Genomic DNA, 18,765 nt, shown 5'->3' with positions numbered 1-18,765 from the left:
ATATATATTAGTGATGTTAAGATTCACCGATTCGCCTCGGTGCACCGGCATAAACGTTCAAAATGCGAGTGCACCGGTGGAAAAAGTGCGCATCGGCTACAATTCAGGTTGAAGTCCCGATGCATCGGTCAAAACCGATTCATTCATATAATTTCCTCTCATCCAATTCTGTCAGCACTCAGCAGAGACTATCATTGCTTCGCTACTACAGAAGGCGAGAGCCGTGTCACAGTTATCAACAAACAGGGAAGTCGAGGATAAAGAGATACACAGCGCACCGAAAAGTACACTACATACAAATCAAATGTTTGGCAATACTTCGGATTTTTCAAGAAAGACTGACAACTTGACAATTCGCAAGCAATTTGCAAACGATGCCGTGCCCCTATAAAGTACACAAGTAGTACGACAAACTTAGCGACGCACATAAACAGGCGACATGGTGTGGATACTACGTTTGCGGCTGCCTCCCCCTCCTCCCCGGATTCCGCTGAAGCTAACCCGGCTAGCGGCAGCAAGACTGGTGAGCAACATATAGCAGCTTCTTTTCACGCTCCGCTGGCTAACAAGTCTACCCATTCCAAATCAATAACAAACGCTATCGTAAAAACCTGAAAGTAAGACATATGAGTTAAATCACTCAGTGAGGTTGAAGTAATAAACATTAAATGTCTATCGTATCTCTGTGATCGTATAGTGGAATTTACCCTTCATCTCTGCGATAGTTGTATTTCAATTTGGTTCGGTTTCAGGAAGGAAGCACGGACGAGATGTTTTGAATAAGACTGCTGTGTTTATTCCATTCCAATAAACACAACTTGCGGCAACTTCTCCGGTTTGGTTGTCTCGGCAACACGAGGCCCGTCCTTTGTTTTCTGCTGGTTGCCACGGCAACTCTGGTCTCAGGATCATCTCGCTCAGAGCGGAGCGCTCGTTTCGTCTTCTCTCTGGAGCTGCTGCGATCCTGTTTTCTCCCAGCGTCTGTAGATAAAGACAATTCTCCGCCCCTTTTCCCTGCGTCGTCCTGGTGACGATAGCTAGGGCCGTCACTGTTTTTTCTATTGGCTTAACGTTTTCTCTGCCATTCTGACTCTTTAAAGGGACATGATACTATTTACATACTGACTATTAAAAGCATTTCGTCCCCTTATTTGGAAGTTCTACAGTTCTCTCTCCTTGAACAGAGAATAGCGCATGAGTTATTTCCTAGTTTAGCAGCTACAAATACTTTGCCATGCTTTGATTGTTTTTACAATAAGAGATTTATTCTTTATTTTGACTACAGTTTCTAACAGTCTTTTCTTGAGTTTTGTCCTTCAAAAATAGATGTTTAACTTTATTATTCATCTTTGAACCTGTTTTAATGTATTTCTATATTCTAAAGTAATCTTTGGCTTAGGTTCTAACCTTTTCCAAATACTCACTCATTATATCCCAACATCTAATGTTACTCTATTATCTTTGTAGCCTAATTTAACTTTCAATAGATCAATCTGTTTCTTGTTTAGTTTTATACTGAATTATACCATAACCTAATCCCATCTAGTTGACTTTTAATACTTAATACCTTTTATTTCAGTTTACTTTTGTCTAGATCTAGGCCATTAATTACCAAGTGGTTTCTGTAGACCTGAGTCTACCAAATGCTCTCTGGGCAGCTGCATAGCATAATGATTGAAATAGCTGATTACACTCACCCCTCACAGTGCTCTGGTGAGTGAGCTGTTGACCTTCTAGCCAGAGTAAACAGGAACTTCTTAACCTGCTCACTCTACTATAGCCGCAGGCCCCAGTTTATTTGTCTAAAGTTATTTACGGTGGGTTTTACTCAGTCACTATCTCCATTTGTGACCGAGTCCAGGGTTATACGCCGTATTCGCTATCGCGTCCCGCTCTGAGCCTTATGAGATATACTATCTCCTATGATACCTATTGTATCTCCCACGAACAAAAAATACATGCACCACACCTGTATGGGGCTCCGCCCCCATGGTGGCACCGCCCATATAGCAGTGACTCTAGTCACCACACATCCTTCCTCTATTTTCGTCCCAGCGTACTTGGATGCGTGCACCGTACGATAACTAGTAGGATGAAAAGATTAAAGAAGATTCGTAATGTTGAGGGCTTACCGGAGGATTGTGTTTCCCTGGATTCTCCAGAGCTTGTCTCGACGACGCAGACCTATGCTGGTGGTTCCTCGGCTGACGGCGACGGACCGAGGGGCAGCGTACAAGGTTTGGCTAACGGGTCGGCTTGTACAAAGGTGAGGTCTGTGTCAGTAGGCATCGATGTCGGTGTTGGTCGTGCTGTGGAGTATGTTTCAGCACCGGGGCCGGGGCGGCTTGGCGATCGTTCCACTGTCGTGGGCGATGTCTTGGCGATCCTGGAACATGCTGTTAACGCTAATGCTACTACTGTTTTTTCTGCTAACACTGATGTTGACGCTGGAATGTCTAGTAATCCCCGCCGCAGGTTTCCGCTTTTCCCTCCTCTTGCCAGCTTCATTGATGAAGGTCAGTCGGTGGTGGATGTGGGGGGGTTTGCTGAGCTTTATTTACCTTTTTTACGGGTGAAGGGGCTGACAACGGGGTGCAGGCCGGGGGTACCTTGGCTGAGCAGCCAGGTAGCTTTTTTCCTGTGCCCAGGCGGGGATGAACGGCGTTCCGCCCGGCCGATGCTTGATAACATATCGGCTCGGAGGGTGGCAGTATGGACGAATGAGTGGTATACTGCTGCAGGATGGCATTTAGCGGCGGCCAGTATTGTGGCTCAGCTGGCTACTTTCCTATCCAAGATGGCGTCGAGTTGTGGGTCTTTGGGTCAGACCGACATTGTAAACGTGATTCATGTTTGTGGTGTTATAGAGATCTTGACTCAGTGGCAAGCTATAACTGCGGGGAGGATTCGGATGCTATCAACTTTAGTTGTTAGGCATGCTTGGTTGGAGCAGTCTCCTCCTGGGGAAGAGGATAGGTTTTCTCTCCTCATGACTCCTTTTTCCACAGATAGTCTTTTTGGGCGTTCTGTGGAGGCGCAGGCGGTTATTGATCGGGGTCCTACACCGTCTCACGCTGTGCAGCCAGAGGTGGGAGCACGGTCTCGTCAACGACTGTGGCGAGATCCTCGACAGGCGGCCATGTTTCCCCCGCCAGTGGTGCCCTGGTTGGAGTGTCAACAGGGTATCGCGAGGCCGACAGCCTTGGCGGCCGAGGGATCGGCCATTTTGGGTGATTTCGGGTTTGGTATACCAACCCGTCGTCATTTTGCCGCGAGCAGCCCGCTTCCCGTTCGGTCCGCTTTCTGTTACCCTCAGAAGCGGGGCTCTGAGCGTTCTCCTTTGGCTGCGGGCCGCAAACCTTCTTTGAAGCGTATGCGGCCCCATTCTTCGCTTCTCATGGGGGCAGGGGCTGACACCCAGTTGATGGCTGAGCCTGGGTCTGTCCGTGAGAATGTTCCGTCATCGCGTGGATCCTACACCGCAGGTTGTGGGTGGGTGGAACCTGGTGTTACAGCTGCCACTAGCTCCAGTGTTCAGCAGGGGGATTCGGTGCCTCTTCTGTTGAATGCTCAGCAGGGGTTACCCCGGCTTCGCCCTCGCCAGGCGGGGTGTCGCGCTGTTGCCTCCCACTCCCGTCAAACCGGCAGTGGTCTGCAAAGAAGAGGCGAGCGTGATTTGAGTGGTAGCAATATCACTGCAGGGCTTCGGCGTGTGGGAGCCCATGGGGTCCTCATGCCTTGCGTGTCTAGCTGCGGAACGACTCCTCAGCGTACGCTGGTGGGGTGTTCAGGGGGCGAGTGTGTGTCCACAAGTTTGGTGACAGCTCCTCCCGTATCAAACCGGCCCTTTCTGTCGGGGTCCTCCCTTGGGTGTTTTGCACGACGGGGGGGACCGGGCCAACTATCTACTGTTCCTTGCGGCCCAGCGTCAGTTGGCGGCGGGGGCACTGTGGGATTATATTCACATATGGCGACGGGAATGCCTTTTGAATCGGTGGTTGCGGAGAACGTTAGAGGCGGGGCTGGTTTTGCAGTTCACACAGCCCCATCCTCCGTTCTCAGGTTTGGTATCGGACGCGGTGACAGCCCTGGCCGACGAGATCCAATCTCTGTTGGCGAAGCAGGCCGTCGTTGTGGTCCCGAGCGAGGACGCAATGTCAGGCGTCTACTCCCGTTATTTTCTGGTACCCAAGAAAACAGGGGGGGTCAGACCTATACTGGATCTGTCCGCGTTCAATCGGTTGATTGTAGCGAGACCGTTCAGAATGTTGACCGTCAAACTCCTTCTGCTTGCTGTCAGGAGGGGGGACTGGTTCACCTCCATAGACCTGAAGGATGCGTATTTTCACGTTCCTATTTTACATTTACATTTACATTTAGTCATTTAGCTGACGCTTTTATCCAAAGCGACTTACAAGTTCTGTGCGACAAGACAGCAAGAAGGGTATAACTCTATCAGCTGAGTAACAATGTTCATCAAAGTGTTGCGTGTTACAGTGTAGGTTAGTTTATTAGGACAAGTGCATTAAGGTTAGTCGGGTTAGATTTTTTTTTTTCTTTTTTTTATCATTTCAGATAATGGTTGAAGAAGTGAGTCTTTAGTCGACGGCGAAAGATTGGACGGGATTCGGCTGTCCTAACTGGGATGGGTAGTTCATTCCACCATTGTGGGGCAAGGACTGAGAATAGGCGGCTTCTCTTTGATGACCCTCCGGGAGCTTGGATAGGAGTAGATCTGAGGCGGCCAGAAGATGCAGAGCGTAGGGGTCTTGAGGGTGTGTAGTTAGAGACCATTGACCGGAGGTAGGCGGGAGCGGTTCCCTTTGCCGCACGGTATGCTAGGTCGAGGGCCTTGAAGCGGATACGTGCAGCAATGGGGAGCCAGTGCAGGTCCCTAAGAAGTGGGGTGACATGGGCCGACTTCAGTAGGTTTGAGATCAGGCGGGCCGCTGCATTTTGAATGAGTTGAAGAGGCTTGGTGGCAGTGGCCGGGAGGCCAGCTAGCAGTGCGTTGCAGTAGTCGAGGCGGGAGATGACTGTTGATTGGACGAGGAGTTGGGTGGCTTCTTTTGTCAGGAAGGGGCGTATCCTTCTGACGTTGCTCAGGAGGAATCTGCAGATTCTGGTTGTCGCTGCGATGTGAGCAGAGAAGTTCAACTGGTCGTCGAGGACAACACCAAGGTTCTTGGCGGTCGGCGACGCGGTCACAGCTGCATTCTCGACTGTGATGGAGAGGTCGGTCAGGGGGGAGGATTTGGCCGGCAGGTGGAGCAATTCTGTTTTGCTTAGGTTCAGTTTGAGGTGGTTGGTCGTCATCCAGGCGGAGATGTCGGACAGACAGGCCGAGATCCGCTCAGAGACGTGGATATCTGAGGGAGGGAAGGAGAGGAAGAGTTGAGTATCATCGGCATAACAATGATATGAGAAGCCATGAGACGTGATAATGTTACCCAGTGATTTAGTGTAGAGGGAGAAGAGAAGGGGTCCTAGGACCGAGCCCTGGGGGACACCCGTCCGGAGGGGGCGGGTGGCCGACAGAGTCCCTCTCCATGACACTTGGTAGGAGCGGTCATTGAGGTATGATGTCAGCCATGTCAGCGCAGATCCAGCCACTCCCATTCCTGCGAGGGCCGCGAGGAGGATCTGATGGTTGACTGTGTCGAAGGCTGCAGATAGATCTAGGAGAATCAGGACAGAGGAGAGGCCTTTCGCTTTTGCTAAGTGAAGTGCCTCTGTGACCGCAATGAGGGCCGTTTCTGTGGAGTGGCCAGTCCGGAAGCCAGACTGATTGGGGTCTAGGAGGTCATTCTGTAAGAGATAAGCAGTAAGTTGGTTGGATACAGCACGTTCAAGTGTTTTAGAAAGGAAGGAGAGAAGAGAGACAGGGCGATAGTTGGCTATGACGGTGGGGTTCAGGGTTGGTTTTTTTATGAGGGGCGTGACTCTGGCTTGTTTTAGGGAGGTGGGGACCACCCCCGAGTTGAGTGAGGAGTTGATGGTTGCAGTTAGGAATGGGAGGATGTCCGGTGCTATGGTCTGGAGGAGTGGGGAGGGTAGCTGGTCCAGCTGGCATGTAGTCGGACGGTTCGACGTTACCAGTGTCAGGGTCTCGGCTTCTGTAATGGGAGAGAAAGATGACAGAGTGAAGGATGAGGTTCTATTTTCCCTCCTCACAGGAAGTTCCTACGGTTCCTGTTTCAGGGCGTAGCGTACGAGTACCACAGAATGCCGTTCGGGTATTCTCTGGCTCCCCGCACATTCACCAAGTGCGTGGCGACTGCGCTGGAGCCTTTACGTCGTCGGGGGTTACGAGTTCTATTCTATCTCGACGACATTCTACTCCTCAGTCGTTCGGAGGAGGTTGCCAGGTCTCATACCAGGCTGGTGGTGGAATTCCTCACCAGCCTGGGTTTTGCTGTGAATTGGAAGAAGAGTACCCCTCTTCCCAGTCAACAGGTGGAGTACTTGGGCTTGACCTTGAGGTCGAGGCCCATGCTTGCGACCCTCTTGGAGCAGCGTCGGGGGGATCTCCGTCACGCGCTCGGGGGTTTCCGTCTGGGAGGGACGGTTACGGCGCTGCAGGTGATGCGTCTGCTGGGCCTTATGTCGGCTGCTCACGTGGTGGTTCCTCTTGGCCTCCTCTTTATGAGGAGGATACAGAGGTGGTTTGTCTCTTTGAGACTGGATCCAGTGAGGGACAAGAGGAAACGGTTGACGGTTCCTTTGTCGATATGGGGGGACCTCACCCATTGGAGGAGGCTAGGTATCCTCTCCGTTGGGGTCCCCATGGGCGGCAGGAGCTCACACGTCACAGTCTTCACCGACGCCTCTCTCACGGGTTGGGGAGGGGTGCTTCGGTCTCATGCAGTGGGGGGCAGATGGACGGGTCATGCTGGCCAGGTTACCCTGCATATCAATGTGTTGGAGTTGAAGGCGGTTCTTCTGGTCCTTCAACGGCTCCACCACCTTGTGGTGGGCAGGCACGTTTTGATCAGGACGGACAATGTGATGGCGGCGGCGTATATCAACAGGCAGGGTGGGACACGTTCCGCCCGCCTGCTCCGGGCGGCGCGCAAACCGCTGCTATGGGCATCCCGCAGGCTGCGCAGTCTGAGGGCGCTCCACGTTCCTGGTACGGAGAATGTGGGGGCGGATGTAATGTCTCGGGGCGGTCTTCGTCACAACGGGTGGGAACTCCGCTCCGACATAGTCAGGCAGATTTGGGATCGGTTCGGGGAGGCCTCGGTAGATCTGTTTGCGTGCCGACGTTCTCACAAGTGCCCCTTGTGGTTCTCGCTCAGTCAAGCAGATCATCCCCCCTTGGGGATGGATGCCTTCTCGACGTTTCCGTGGCCACCCGGTCTTCTGTACGCCTTCCCTCCTGTACAGCTGTTGAGTCAGCTGTTGGAGCGGATACGGAGGGAGCGCAGGACGGTGATCCTGGTCGCGCCGGACCGGGGCACGTCGGTGTGGTTCCCGGTCTTAATCCAGCTTCTGATCGCTCCCCCTTGGGTCATTCCGTGGTCGGAGACGGCCCTCTCTCAGCACAACGGGGTGTTTGTCCGACCTCCGGTGTTGGGTCAGCCCCTGGTGGTGTGGCTGGTGGGGGGGTGAGTCTGGAGGGGATGGAGCCCTCTGTGGTTGATACCATTCGGTGTGCGTATGCTCCCTCCACTGTTGCGGTTTACGCGGGCAGGTGGCATGCGTTCAAAGAGTGGTGTAAGGGGGGGGGGCTGGGACCCAGTCTCCTGTCCCCTGGATGCTGTTCTGAGTTATCTCCAGTCTCTTCTTGATGGGCTGTCGGCTTCGACAGTGAGGGTATATGCGGCAGCTATATCCTCCTATCATGAGGGTTTTGAGGGGACTGTTTTGTTCAGCCACCCTCTTGTGAAGCGTTTCCTGCTTGGCGCTCGACGCGTTAAGCCGGTGCAACGCTCCTTGGCTCCGACTTGGGATCTTCAGTTGGTCCTCGGTCGGTTGTCCTTGGCTCCGTTTGAGCCGCTCGAGCAGGCGCCTTTGGGCCGGCTTTCCTTCAAGACCGCGTTCCTACTGGCTGTCACTTCCGCTAAACGCGTAAGTGAGCTCTGTGCTCTCTCGGTACGTCCAGAGTGCCTGTCTTTTCGGACCGATTGCGGTGCCACTCTGCGACCTAATCCTGCTTTCGTGCCTAAGAATATCCGGAGTTCCTTCCGCTCCCGGGATATTGTGGTTCAGGCTTTTCGTCCTCCTCCTCACGCTAGTGAGTTGGATGCGGGCCTTCACCTGTCATGTCCAGTCCGTGCTTTGGGGTTCAGGGTTACCGATCAGCTTTTTGTCTGTTACGGTGGGGCTCATGCTGGTAAGGCGCTGTCGAAGCGGCGTCTGGCCTATTGGTTGTGCGAGGGTATTATTGGTTGGCTGGGCAGGATCCCCCTGGGGGCGTCAGGGCGCACTCCACTCGTGGTGTGGCTGCCTCTGCCGCCCTCCTGGGTGGGGCCTCGGTGGAGGACATCTGTGCTGCGGCTTCGTGGTCCTCCCCGGGCCCCTTTGTTAGGTTTTACCTCATGGACATGACCGGGGGTTCTGTCTCCCAGGCGGTTCTGGGGTCTGTGGCCTTTCCTGCTTCCCTTCCTTTGGTTGGGTAGCAGGGGTGTATGGGTATGGGCCACAGTGTGTTGAGTCACACGTGGTTCCGCCTGTACGGTGTGTTCAAGGGGTTCTAGTTTCCCTCTTGTTCGCATTTCAGGTGGAGTTGACTGCGCCCCCCCTTCGTTAGGGAGGATGGGGTGACAGGGCTCCCCACACCCCTTGATGTGGGCTTACGGGTCCTCAGGGGGTACATTTGTCGGGCTTCGCGTCCGCTCTTCCCCATATCTCATAAGGCTCAGAGCGGGACGCGATAGCGAATACGGCGTATAACGGTAGGTTATGTAGATAACCTAGTTATACTAGTATTGGCTGAGCGTCCCGCTCTGCGCGGCCCTGAGTTCCCTCTTGAGGAATCTTTTCCTGGGACGGGTTTTTTGGCGAGGAAGGATGTGTGGTGACTAGAGTCACTGCTATATGGGCGGTGCCACCATGGGGGCGGAGCCCCATACAGGTGTGGTGCATGTATTTTTTGTTCGTGGGAGATACAATAGGTATCATAGGAGATAGTATATCTCATAAGGCTCAGAGCGGGATGCTCAGCCAATACTAGTATAACTAGGTTATCTACATAACCTACCGTTTGTGACTACATGTCTCCATTTTCATTTTCCAGATTTTTCCAGATTGTAAAAGTACAGAATGTAAGCTTTCAAATGATGTGTCATACTTTGAAATATGAGAATGTTTTGAATATCATATATTCATTTAAATCTTGTAACTCAGTCTGTTGTCTAAAACACTCAAGGGGAGAAAACGCCTCTCAAAGATGTTCACACTTCAGCTAGTTTGGGGGGGGGGGGGGTGTGGACAACTACCCTCACCTGAATGCGTCCATCGTTAACATTAATGACTCTCTCTGTGTGAATGCCTTTACCTGGCTCAGTGAATCTGAATCCCAACACGCAGCTCTATTCAGATGCAAAAATAAACCCAGCCCCCACCTCTCCTCTGTGGAGAGCACAAACTGTGTTTCAAAATGGTCTTTTTTAAACACAGAATTCTTACAATTAGAGTTATTATATCTGTTCGCTGTTGTACTAAATATGTTCTTCAACTCTCGAACTGTAGTTATATATAAAAAAAAAAAAAACACAAAAAAAAATGTCTTTAACCGTATATATACCATAACCTTGCTAACATTTCTTAAAAAATTCAAAAAATCCACAAATCGCAATACAAAACCCATTTCCGTCTGGACAGTTACAAAATCATCATTCACTCCTTCCCCCCACCGTCGTTAAACTCCTCCAGTCACACACATTTTATCAGTTATGTTTAACGACACCATTTCTATTGGAAGGTAATCAGTCAAGAATTTGCTTCCAAATTTATCAGCTTTTTTGTTTAGACTATTTTATCCTTTTTCTTAGCTTAATGTGTCTGTTTTGTGTAATTGACTCTGCAAGAAAATATTAATACATTACACCGAAAAGATTAACACTCTAACACTCTAAAAAACCCGAGGGAGATTTAAACAATTTTTTCTCCCTCGAAAAGACCATATGAGGTAAATTTTCCTTAGCTTTCATCCTGCCAGTTATCCCTGTTCAAACCTCCTGAGGTATTTACTGCTAAATTGTTTTGACCGTTGCTCCTCGTTGTATTTGGTGTTATGTCCGTGTGAGTGGTGTTTAGTTTTACAGCAGCCTATGACTGCCAATAATAGTTTAAATGTCTTCCTTACTAATGTAAGCAGTTATGAAAAAACCTGTTTGTGAAAGGCTATTTTTTATTGTTCATATAGAGTAGAACTAAATATGTAAAGCACTTTTTTTGTTAATTTATGATTTGCTGCATAATTATAAAGTATAAAACCAAATCCTATGTCATACCATAGAATTGTAGAATTGCTTGAAGAAGACCGGAAGGTGTTAACAGAACTCACTTCAAGGCGGCAATAATGTGGTCAAGAGGCATGGTTTCTATCTTGTGCCTGAACTGGCGTGGCTTCTTTTATTCACATATAAGCAGCAGTTGTACAACTCTTCTCTCTGTGAGAGACGTTGGAGGAGAGAACGATTGGGGCGGGCACCACCCCTTTTATAGTCGCCCTAAGGTAGAATACCTGAGTGGCTACGCCCAGAGCGCCCTCCAGTGGGGACAGATATATATGCACCAAGGCAATCACTGATGGAGACAATTTGTCTACACAGGTAAACAGTTACTAGTGTAAACAGTCATATGTTTTTTTTTTTTATCCACCTTTTCTCCCATTTTCTATATTTTCTCCCATCCCAATTTCGTATCATCCAATTCAACCCTCCCGTGTCACGAACGCTGTTTCTTGACTCCCACAAGCCGGCTGCAATGTGGACTAAGTCATACATAGCACAAGTCCCCTCCGGTACTTGAGGTAACAGCAGTCGCATCTTTTCACCTGCGCAGCTCGATCTCTCAGTGGCGAGGAGTAACGCGTGGGAGGCTCACGCTGCCCCCGACACTTCCTGATTCTACTGCGCAGGCGCACCAACCGACCTGTAGGAGTCGCTGTCCACAACGCCCGATCCCCACCCATCAGTTTCCCACCCCCTAATACGGCCAATGTGTATTAGTATGAACGACCAGCTAAACTGAAAGCAATGTGGAGCGCTGGGATCGAACAGGCGATCCCAGCGTCTCCGCATTTGTGGCGAGCGCCTTGCCCACTACGCCACGTAGCCGCCCTGTAAACAGTCATATGTATAGTTGGACAGTTACTAACAATCCCATACTGAGTCTCTTATCTCAACAGAAGGGTCGGTCGAAACGTTGCATCTACTGCCTTTTTGTCAATTAAAACACCTTGGAACAACAAGTGAGTTTCGAGCCCCGCTTTGTCTTATACCATAGAATTGTATCATTATTTTGCATCATGTTGAATCGCATTGTATCGCCCCGAATCGCATTATGTTGAATCACATTGTATAGAACTATCTCAACAGGGGTGAATCGTATCGCATCGCCCGGTGCTTCAAATGTATCGTTAATGTATCGTATCGTTGGCAACGTATCGAGATGCGCATCGCATCGGGCCTCAGTGATGGAGATCCCTGATAATATATATATATATATTCGGCAACTCAACTAACCAATGGTATGATATCATTCTCTACCAGTCTCAATTGTTATTTGTAAGCATTGAATGTAACGGCTTATTGATGAACGTATTCACTGATTGCACCGTTTGTTTCTGTTTACCCCAGGTTAATAATCTGACTACCGCCAGCTGATGCTGGCTAAAGCACTGACAATCATTGTACCACTTTCTACGGAATAAAAGAAGTACAAGATAAGTCGTTCAAATTATTTCCCTCGGTCAGGAAAAGCAGTTGTTTTGCCTATGAAGTAACCATTCAATTCATATGGCAAATTGATTTGATACTAAGTTATACAAATACAGCTGTCTGTCTGAAACACACACACACTAACACACACACTTATACACACACACACACACACACACACACACACAAACACACACTCTCTCTCACATGACATCTCAGGGACCAGTTTTGGTGTAAACCTGATTAACGACAGACACACACACACACACACACACACACACACACACACACACACACACACACACACACACACACTCATGTGGCCTCCTAGGAACCAACGTCTGATCCAGAACAGGACAAACTGGTTTTAGGGCAAGTTGATCAAACACACCCCATGACCAATTGATAGATGACTCACACACTTTCAGCCATCAGAAACCCACCCATCCAGTTGGCCAGTAGTGATAGCCAATCACAGAACAAGATTAGACTCGGTTTGGGGGCTTAAAAGCCACTCGTATTGAACAGTAAGGCACGCAGTCTATCCGAGACTGTTGTCATGGAGGGGCCTATCGTCTGCTGTGCTGTGAAACCTGCTTTGCTTTGCCTGCTGCATAAAACAACCTCTATCAATTGAGCCATTGTCTCTGAAACCAATCTCCAGTTGAATTCTTCCTTGGAAACCAGCGCTCTGCTCACAGAATATACTTCACCTACTACCCATCCAGAGGGAGATAACCCTAACCCTAACCCTACCCATCCAGAGGGAGGTTTGGTCAGTGTAGCAGGTATATAAAATATACTAATGTTGTATTCCACAAAGATCCCTCCCTAACGTTTTATTTTAATTGTTTATTATTATTTTTACTCTAATAGTCTTTTATTTTGAAGCCGTCGTCACTTCCTGCCGAAGTGACGTTTTTCCCCTTGCACTTCCCCTCTCGCGCCAGACTATCTGGAATGCTGACAGGGGTAAGACGTGCTTTCAGTGTCTGTAAATATATCAGGTCTAAAAGAACGCACTATTGTAAATAAGTTGCCGGGCAATGAACCGGAGTTGTATATCAAATCAAATCAAATCAAATCAAATTTATTTATAGGGCCCGACAACACACGTTAATGTCCCCATGGGCCGTACAGGTCTTCTTTAAACAAGTCAAGAAGACAACATAACAATAAGTCAAGAACAGAACAAGAACACCATAGGGTCCAAACATTTTTTAGATGAATGCAAATAAATGAAAGAATGCAAGCACTCCCAGACATACCCCACGCGAAGGTAAGGAAAAACTCACTAAAACCTAACAATAGGGAAAAAAGCTCCACAGGCAATGTGGAGGAGAGAAACCTTAGAAGGGCCGTTCAAGGGGGGATCTCCCTTCTTAGATGTCGGTGATAGTAGTGTTGCAGACGGACAGTTGGTAAGCATGCACTCATGTGTGTGGTGAAACACAGATGAGTGCATGCAATAGCAACTGTACATTTTGAAAAATTAAAGATAGAGTTGATAGCGGATCTATTTGAAGCACAGGGGCGGCGCAAGAGGGTCACGTCCTCCCCGTCTTAGTCACGGGACATTCAACACTCCGGTCGTTGCTCAGGGACAGCCGGAGACAGGGGGAAGGGGGGTGGCACAGAGAGGGTCGCGAACTCCCCGACATCATCGCGGGACATCCGGCACTCCGGTCACCACTACGAAACCTCCGAAGACAGGGGGGCACGCAGAGGGGGTCGCAATCTCCCGGCCTTCGTCACGGGACGTCCAACACTCCGGTCAACACTCCAGGACAGCAAGTCATAGGAAGACAGGGAGACGGGACAGGCGTTAGACAGCTCATGAGATTGTAGTAGGCGGACATAGCAATAGATACAAGTGGTAGGCATATATGTGAATGGAGTAGATATATGAAGTAAGCGTATTATGTGAATAGAATAGAAGTACTTAACCCAGCAATGAAACCGCGTTGACTGTTAATCTGTTAACAGTCTGTTAATCAGTTGACAGGACCACGGACAGACGGCGGTGAATAACTGATCCAATGCCTCGGAGGTGCATGTAGAGCAGTCACTACAAGCTTGGCCAAGACCCCGAGGCATCCATCACCTTGGTCAGCGCCAGGAGACGGGTACTCAGAGAGAAGGGGGAGGGAGAGGGGGGGGGGGGGAGAGGGGGGGGGGGGGGGGGAAGAGTTAGAGAGTTCCCATGTTTGTGGTGCTGCAAAGGAGCAGACATGTAGTACCCTGTAGTGCCATGTAGTACCCCGTAGTGCCATGTAGTACCCTATAGTACCCCATAGTGCCATGTAGTACCCCGTAGTATCCTGTAGTACCCTGTAGTGCCATGTAGTACCCTGTGGTGCCATGTAGTACCCTGTAGTGCCATGTAGAGCTGTGTAAGCCATGTAGTACCCTGTAATGCCATGCAGTACCAAGTAGTACTCTGTGGTACCATGTAGTACCCTGTACCCTAACTAAACTACCCTATAGTAAACTACCCAGTGGTACCATGTAGTACCCTGTACCATAACTAAACTACACAGATTAATCTAAAGGTCAGTCCCCGACCAGGTGAGATCAAGGTAGGTTGAAGGAGAGAGAGAAAAGATGAGTCTTAAGCAGGGATTTAAAAGCTTCGACAGAGCAGGCGCCCCTGATGACGGCAGGTAGTTTGTTCCACAGGTAGGGAGCGCGGTAGACAAAGGCTCTGTGGCCGGCGGATTTCTTTTTAACCCTAGGGGTCGATAGAAGCCCCGCATTTTGTGAGCGCAGAGCACGAGCGGGCGAGTATCGGGAGATGAGATCAGATAGATAGAGCGGTGCAAGCCCATTTAAAATTTTGTAGGTGAGGAGTAGCACTTTAAAGTCAGAGCGGGCTTGGATAGGAAGCCAATGTAGGGCGGACAAAACTGGTGTGATGTGATCAAATTTTCTAGTTCTAGTTAGTATCCGTGCAGCCGCATTTTGCACGAGTTGAAGATTTTTGATGCTTGAATTAGGTAAGCCTGAAAAAAGTGCATTACAGTAGTCCAGACGTGATGAGACAAAAGCATGAATCAGGGTTTCAGCATCAGCCAGAGTTAAAATGGGGCGTATTTTTGCGATATTACGAAGATGGAAGAATGCAATTTTGGTGACGTTTTTTATATGTGCATTAAATGAGAGGGAGGAATCAAAAATGACTCCGAGGTTTTTTATGGTGGAGCTCTGGGATACATGACAGGTATCAAAGTTGAGGGAGATGTCCTGAAACAGGCCTCTGTGGTTTGGGGGGCCAACAATTAACATCTCAGTTTTAACTGCATTAAGGAGTAGAAAGTTTTGCGACATCCATTTTTTGACGGCAAGCAAGCAGGCCTCAAGGTTTTGTAGTTGGGAGGAATCATTTGGCTTAATAGGTATATATAATTGGGTGTCATCAGCGTAAAAATGAAAGTTTATGCCAAATTTGCGTATGATATCGCCGAGGGGTAGCATGTAAATCGAAAATAGCAAAGGGCCCAGGACAGAGCCTTGTGGGACACCACATTGCACTGGGAGGGTCTCAGATGTTAAATCATTATAGACCACGCAGTGTGTTCTATCAGTTAAATAGGATTTAAACCAAGCTAGTGCGAGACCCCGAATGCCAACATGGTTCTCAAGCCGACCTAGAAGAATCGAGTGATCGATAGTGTCAAAGGCTGCACTGAGATCAAGTAATAAGAGCACAGAGGTGAGGTTTGAGTCAAGAGAGAGCAGTAAGTCATTTGTGACTTTGGTAACCGCCGTTTCGGTGGAGTGTAAGGCTCTAAAGCCAGATTGAAATGATTCATTAAGATTATTGTTTGATAAATGGTCAGTAAGTTGCGTTGCGACGATCCGTTCTAACACTTTGGATAGGAATGGGAGATTGGAGATAGGTCTGTAATTTTTCAAGATTAGAGGGTCGAGGTTCGGTTTTTTAAGTAATGGTTTAATGACGGCTGATTTAAAGGCCAGGGGCACCACGCCAGTAGACAAAGAGGTGTTGAAGATATTGAGTAGGGCAGGGCCTAGAGTTGGGAAGAGTTTTTTGATGAGAGTTGCTGGGAGAGGGTCAAACAGACAGGTTGAAGGTTTAGCCGCGCCAACCAGTTTAGAGAGGGCACTAAGTGAGACGTTTTCAAGGCAGCATAGCGTATGACTGGAATCAAAGTCAGGGGGAATGCCCGTCAAAGGTTGGGAGGGACTCTGATTGTTGAGTAAAGCAACAATTTCATCTCTAATGAGGTCAATTTTCTTGGTAAAAAATGTCATGAATTCGTTAGCCGAGAACGCATGGTTTAGGGCACTTGGTTGTTTCTGCGTAAGTTTTGCAACTGTGTCAAACAGAAACTTTGAGTTGTTTTTGTTTTCATTTATGAGCCTGGAAAAATAAGAGGTTTTGGCAAGTGAGAGTGCCTTTTTGTAGTTACGTAAACTATCATTCCAGGCGAGGCGGAATACTTCGAGTTTGGTCGAACGCCATTTATGTTCAAGTTTGCGACAAGCCTTTTTAAAGGAGCGCGTTTCCTCCGTAAACCAGGGAGTTAGTTTTTGCGGAGCACGTTTAATTTTAGGTTTAAGGGGAGCGACAATGTCGAGGGTGCTACGAAGGGCGGCATTAAGTTTGTCTGTAAAGAGATCAAGGGGGCCAGAGTAAGAGAGGAAGGGAGAGAGGGTGTCTGGTAGGCAGTTAACTAGAATTGGGACAGTTGAGGCGTTAATACGACGGCTCATGTAGGATTCTACACTGTCTGGGCGAGAAACCGTCAGATCAATTTGAAATTTGATGAGGTAGTGGTCTGAGAGAGCAGGAACATAGGGGGAGACGGTCAAATTTGACACAGTGAGACCGCGGGCTAGGACTAGGTCAAGGGTGTTCCCACCACTGTGAGTGGGTTGGTCAACGATTTGAATGAGACCGACAGAGTCAATGATGTCGGTAAAAGCCTTATTTAGGGGATCTAGAGTTTTATTGGAATGAATGTTAAAATCACCAACAATTAAAATGTTATCTGAGCGCATAACAAGCTCAGAGATGAAAGTTGAAAATTCATCTAGGAAGAGGGTGTAAGGGCCTGGGGGGCGGTATAGGACAGCCATTACAAAGGATGCAGTGGAGGTAGGAATCAGACCGCCACACTTTCTGTTGGGTGGAGAGGGATGCAACAGGAGCACCTCAAACGAGGAAAACTTACAGTTTGCGTCGGATGTAAAGTTGTGCTTAGAGTCATAAATTAGAGCAACTCCGCCTCCTTTCTTGGAGGTGCGTGCGATGTGGGAGCTACTAAAATTAGGGGGTGAGGCCTCGTTTAAGGGCAGAAAATCATTAGGTTTAAGCCATGTCTCAGTGAGGCCAAATAGGTCGAGACTATGGTCTGTTATCAGTTCATTTACCAAAAGAGCTTTGGTTGGCAGAGAGCGGATGTTGATAAGGCCAACCTTCACACTCTCTGTATACTTAGCAGCGCGGTTTTCAGCCATGCGGGTAGGTTTAATCGCAATTAAGTTGGCATGGTTTATCGCACAAGGACGAGCTGGGTAAAGCGGAGCGTAACGGGATATTCTAGTTTTGATTGGGTATACAGGTTTAGGGGTAGAGATAGAAAGAGAGGAGTGGGGAGCCTGGTGGAGGAGGGACCGAGCAAGAAAGGTATAAGGATTGGCAGGGTCCATCAGTTTAGCATGACTAGCAGGCTCGCTAAGAGCCTGCACCCTGGCATGCTTGTGGGGTGGCTGTCAGCCCGAAGCTATAATCTTGTCTATATTGCGAGATAAGAGAGAGGCGCCTTGCATGTTAGGATGCACGCCGTCCTTTCTCAGCAAGCCAGGGTGCCCCCAGAAAGAGGACCAATTATCCACGAACCCTAAGCCCTGTTCTTTACAGTATTTTTCCAGCCATCGGTGTAGAGAAGCTGTCCTACTCACGAACTCATCATCATGCCGGTTTACAGGCAGGGGGCCAGAGAAGATTACTCGATGCCGACTCATCTTTCTGGCGAGGTCAGAAAGCCTAACTATGTTGATCTTTGTGACCTCAGAGACTTTCATCCTACAGTCATTATTTCCGACGTGTATAACAATATGGTCGAATTTATCTTCAGTGGGTGTGATACGTGGGTTACCTTTTGCCTTGACTATGCTATTCGCCAGAAATCTCAGGTTGGCTTCAATGTCGGTAGCTCTGGCTCCCCCATAACATTTGATCTCGGCTGGCTTGTCTAGCAAAATATGCCGGGTGATGGAGTCGCCAATCACAAGGACGGAACGACGGGGTTGCAGTGGAACCGGCTGCGTACTGGGACCGGAACCCGCAACACGTGTAAAATCATGTTGCGGAGCAGGTGCTGTTGAGGCCGAGGCCGGGCGGTTACACTGCCGCTTCGTAGTGGGCGCAAAGGCCTTGTCCTGAGCACTATGTCTGGGACTCTCCAGACGAGAAGACCCCGCTAGAGGCTCCTCAGAAAAGCCTGTAGTGTCCAAGACGTCTAAAGCTGACTGTTTTCCTGACTCAAGTTCAAGGACACGACTCTCTAACAGAGTTAACCTTTCTAGGAGAGAGGGACAGACAGGACAGACAGAACACATAGCCATGCTTACACCAGGTAGAGCAGGAACAAATAAAGATACGAAGTACTATGGATCAACTGCTAAAGGCTATGTGTATGAAGCCGATTGAAGGTTTAGCTAATGAGCTAAAACCAGTGGGTCGAGTAAGTTGACAAGCTAACAAGGCAAGACCAGAAAATGCAGGTACAAAGGAGTGGCCTGCTAGAGGAGGGCAGGTGAGGGGCAGTAGATACTCTAGTGCACTCGGTTGCCTCCTCGGATAACTCCAGCAGGAAAACTCCAAGTCTTTGTCTGTCTTAGTCGG

The sequence above is a fragment of the Notolepis coatsorum genome, assembly GCF_963971535.1.
Source record: "Notolepis coatsorum genome assembly, chromosome: 1".
In the NCBI taxonomy this organism is placed as follows: Eukaryota; Metazoa; Chordata; class Actinopteri; order Aulopiformes; family Paralepididae; genus Notolepis; species Notolepis coatsorum.
Note: the sequence above shows the minus strand (reverse complement) of the source record.